The 4,597-nt window shown below is 40.4% G+C and overlaps 1 pseudogene; it reads right to left on the bottom strand.

Annotated features, from left to right (window-relative positions):
• Positions 1-1,541: 1,541 nt before the first annotated feature.
• On the bottom strand, positions 1,542-2,479 carry LOC119253144 (olfactory receptor 2H1-like; annotated as a pseudogene).
• Positions 2,480-4,597: the final 2,118 nt, after the last annotated feature.

Below are 4,597 nucleotides of genomic sequence, written 5' to 3'. Positions count from 1 at the left end.
TCACAGCATTGCACTCAATTGCCTGCACCACCAGGGGAGGCCTGTCTTCTAGTTTTCTGATAGAGATTTTATTGAATCTATAGCCCTATACAGTCAATGAGAAACTCTTTTTTTTTTTTTTAAGATTTATTTATTTTCATTTTTTATTTTTTTCACTTTTTTTTTAATTTTTATATTCCCCATACAATTGCAACCCCCTGATTTTGACCCCAATCTCTCCTTCCCTGTCCCCGCCAAAGTTTGTCTCTGCTTCATAGTTGTTTGTTGATTTTGATTTTTTTTTCTTTCTTATAGTTATTCTTTTTCCTGGTCCCTTATTTAGGTTTTCTAGATTCCTGTTATGAGTGAGACCATCCGATATTTTTCTTTTTCTTTCTGGCTTATTTCGCTGAGCATGATTCCTTCCAGCTCCATCCATGTTGCTGCAAACTGCATGTGTTTATCTTTTTTGACTGCTGAGTAATATTCCATGGTATATATGTACCACATCTTCTTGATCCAGTCATCTATTTTTGGGCTTTTGGGTTGTTTCCAAAGCTTAGCTATTGTAAATTGTGCTGCTATAAACATAGGGATGCAGGTACTCTTTGGAATTAATGTTTCTGTCTCCTTTAGGTAAATACCTAGGAGTGGAATTGCTGGATCATATGGAAGCTCTATCTTTAGTAGGTTGAGGAATCAATGAGAAACTTTTTATCGTAAATTGTGCTTTTTATCATAAAAGAGTATTGAATTTTGACAAATGCTTTCTTTTCTATTGAAGCAATCATAAAATTTTTGAGTTTTATTCTATTGATATGATAAATTACATTAATTAATTTACAGATTTTAAACCAATATTGCATCCCTGGGACAAATCCTACTTGACAATGTTGCATACCATGTTTTTCATGTTCCTGTTTCCAGTGTATTTTGTAGCTATATACTAAAGGATGTAGGGAAGTCATATAACATGGAAGGCATTAAGGAACTGTCTCATGATAGTTTCTCGGAAGATACAGGGAGAGCTGAAGATAATTTTAGAGGTCTTAACAAGTCTCCCATTCTCTCATGATGCAGAAAGATCAGAAGATATCCTACCAAGTTTCAGATTAGCTGTGTTTCAAGACTATGCTTGTGTGATATTTATGGACATGTATAAGTTCTCCAGGGTGCATGATAAATGTCTCTGTATATGCCATAAAAATTGGAGAGAGATAATATAGCGAATGGTGGGCATGGCAGAGTTATGTAACCTCTAGTAGGGCAAACAGTACAAACAGGAAGGAGAAGAGTAAAAATATTAATAATTAGCTGGATGACAGTATTTACAATTAAGGAGTCAGAGATACCTACCTTAACCCAGTTCTTTCTTCCCTACATCCCTCTTTCTTCCCTGCCCTTTCCTCCCCACTTTTTATTTTCGCTTAAGTGACACATGGTCAGTGAAACACTGCAGTATTTGGGGGTGTGTGTGGAGAAAGTAGCATACTGGGGATCTCAAAATTCTCACTAATCACAGAGAAGCTTTCATAACTTAGAAAGCCACAAGCAGTTCTCCTTCAGCTCTCCCTGGAATTCTCATCCTTCCCCAGCAACCTCTTGAATGCCCTCTTTATCTCCTTGTTCCTCAGGGTGTAGATGAGGGGGTTAAGAGAAGGAGTGCCCACTGCATAGAAGAGACCAAAGAACTTGCCCCTCTTTTGGGCGTGGGGATTTTGGGGCTGGAGGTACACAGCAGTGACTGAGCTGTAGAAGAGGGTGACCACAAGGAGATGGGAGGAACATGTCCCAAAAGCCTTCTTTCGTCCTTTTGCAGATTTAATCTTCAGTACCGCACGGGCAATAGCACCGTAAGAAACAAGGATTAGGCTGAAGGGCACAACGACAATGATCACACTGGACACAACTAATTGGATCTCATTGTAGCTGGTGTTTCCACAGGCAATTCGAATTAGAGAAGGGACTTCACATAAAAAGTTATCTATCTCCTGGTGGGAGCAAAAGGACAGGCGGAGGGTGGTGGTGTCTGGACAAGTGATTGAACTAAGCCAGAAACCCAGGCCACAGCGGCCAGCTGCCAGCACAGGCGGGGGTGGATGATGGTGGCATAGTGGAGGGGCTGGCAGACAGCCACATAGCGGTCAAAGGCCATCACTGTCAGAAGGAAGCACTCAGTGGTCCCCAAAGACATGAAGATGAAGAGCTGGACAAAGCAACCAAGGAAGCTGATGGTCTTATTGGGGCCCCAGAGATTGATCAGCATCTGGGGAACACAGCTTGTGGTGAAGCAGAGGTCCAGGAAGGAGAGGTTGGAGAGGAAAAAGTACATTGGGGAGTGGAGTCTGGGATCCAGCAGAGACAGCAGGATGATGCATATGTTGCCCACCAGGGTCAGGAGGTAAGAAATCAAGACCACCATGAAGAGGATCCTTTCAAGTCCTGGGTGTGCAGAGAAGCCCAGAAGGATGAAGCTCACTGGGGAGCTTTGGTTGACCATGGCCAGTTCCTTGTGGACCTAGAGGGAGAGAGCTATGAGGCAGGAGCCCAACCTGTCTTCTAAAACTCAGCTTGGGTGCTTGTCAGCGGATCCAGGTGGCTGTTTCTCTTCTGCCTTCACTCACTCAGTCCTTATTACCTTTCAGCAGCTCTTTCTCTTTTTTGTCTTGATTGGACTTTGTCTTTTGGGAATGAGGAAACCATAAAAGTGCTGGAAAGAAGATGAAGTCTCACACTGGTACTTTACACTTACTGTTGTAGTAGAAGGGAAAAAAAGCTGATGTGAAATGTGGATTTGTTAATTCATTTTCATTAATTCAGTAATCAGCTATTGAGCACCTCTCTTGTTCTGAGTACTGTGGGAACTATCAAGGTTTTCTTATCTATCCAGGAAGGATTATACATTAAGTTCTTTTGGCTGAATTTCCCCTTCACAAATATCTTTTCAGGGTTATTTTCTCTGCTGGGGCAAAAATTTTCAGAATCATTCATGTTTTATCTATTTCATTCATATTTGTATAGGAGTTACCAGAGACAGAATGTAGGAATATAGAATGCTTTTTCTGTGTGTGAAGAGACCTCGCCATAGAGATAATTACTAGATCTTTTTCCATTTAAAAATTGTGATTTATTAAACCAAGTGCAAGAGCATTTTCTAAAAATGAAAAGCCCTACACTCATCTTAACATTATGTTCAATGTAGCCAAATAAAACCAACAATGTTCCTAGGTGACTTGCTTTATTATAGCAATAATCTCTAGATATTGGGGTTTAGAAGCTAGACATATAGTTCAATTTAAAAAAAAAAATTCCCTTTCTGGGCCTCCTCTGGTGGCACAGGCAGTTGAGCGCAGTCTGTGAAGCTATCTGCAGCCTCTGCAGTGCTGGTTTGATCCTGGCCAGCCGGCGAGGGTCCCACATGGCTAGGCAGACCTCTCCTATCGCGCCCGCTGCTCCCCTCAGCAGTATATTTCGTCAGTCTGCCTGTTCTGTTCCCCACTCTGTCTCTGGTGAATCCTCTTATCTCCTGTGCATCTGGCCTGTTCCCCTGTTCTTGTATGAATAAATAAATAAATCTTTAAAAAAATTTCTCTTTCTGATAAAATTGCATCAATATAAAAATACACTGAGTTGAGATTTATGCTGAAGTTAGAATTTGTTTAATGATCCTTAGTTCCATTTACTATTTTGGATTTAAATAGTTTTTATATATAAATTGTTAGTATTTTTCACTTTTCATCATTTTGTTTATATGTACTATTATATTTATTCTGAGCTATTAAGAAGTGAGTTCCTTACATAAGGCCTCTTCCCTCCTTACTTTAGCACATAGTTTCTAAGCAAAAGGAAATACTTTTGTGTCAATATGGTACAGTTATTAAATTTGGAAATCCAACATTGATAAAATATCATTAACCATGGTCATGGTCTATACTCAATTTTGCTAATAATATTCTTTATAGCATTTTTTCTCATAGAAGATCCAGTGGCACTCACTTACATGTGATCTGGGTATCTTTAGGGCCTTTCCTTAGCCACAAAAGCAACATACCCTAAAGTACAAGTTGATGGTCTCAGGGATCCCCAGGAGATGCTGAGTGGATGGAGGGAGTGGTGACCTCATGGACAAGGTCAATGGTGGGGAATGCTTGAAAAACTCTCCAGACCCCTGGAAATTGAAGGCAGGTAAAGCAAAGATCATGATCTTTGCTTAAACAGGAAAGTAGGAATCTGGGTGGGTGAGTCAAGGAACACCTTCTGGAGAATGTGACTTGGATCTTTGCGGTGGGATACTGCACCAGGACACAGAAGAGGTGGGAACTGGAGGTCTTCTGAGAACAATCTTAGGAAGGTCATGTAGGGGGTAAAGTGTCAAATGAGTTGGCAGAAAGTGCTCTTGGAGTTTATGGGTGTCATGGTGCTCAATTCACCACAGGGTTTCTATTTTATGATAAAAGCCACATCTCTTTCCCTTTCAGTCAGGACTTCCTTTTCTTGGTCATCTTCTGTATCCCTTCCTTCATCAGTACTTTCCCCCTTGAGGATAAGATCTGTTACTTTTAAAAATTGTTTATTTGAAAAATAAAGAGCATATAAACTATATCTATGGGCTTTACAG

This window comes from Talpa occidentalis, unplaced genomic scaffold (assembly GCF_014898055.3).
Source record: "Talpa occidentalis isolate TD23 unplaced genomic scaffold, MPIMG_talOcc4v2.1 talOcc4.2, whole genome shotgun sequence".
In the NCBI taxonomy this organism is placed as follows: domain Eukaryota; kingdom Metazoa; phylum Chordata; class Mammalia; order Eulipotyphla; family Talpidae; genus Talpa; species Talpa occidentalis.
The sequence above is the reverse complement of the archived record's forward strand: the minus strand, read 5'-3'. Positions and strand labels throughout refer to the sequence as shown.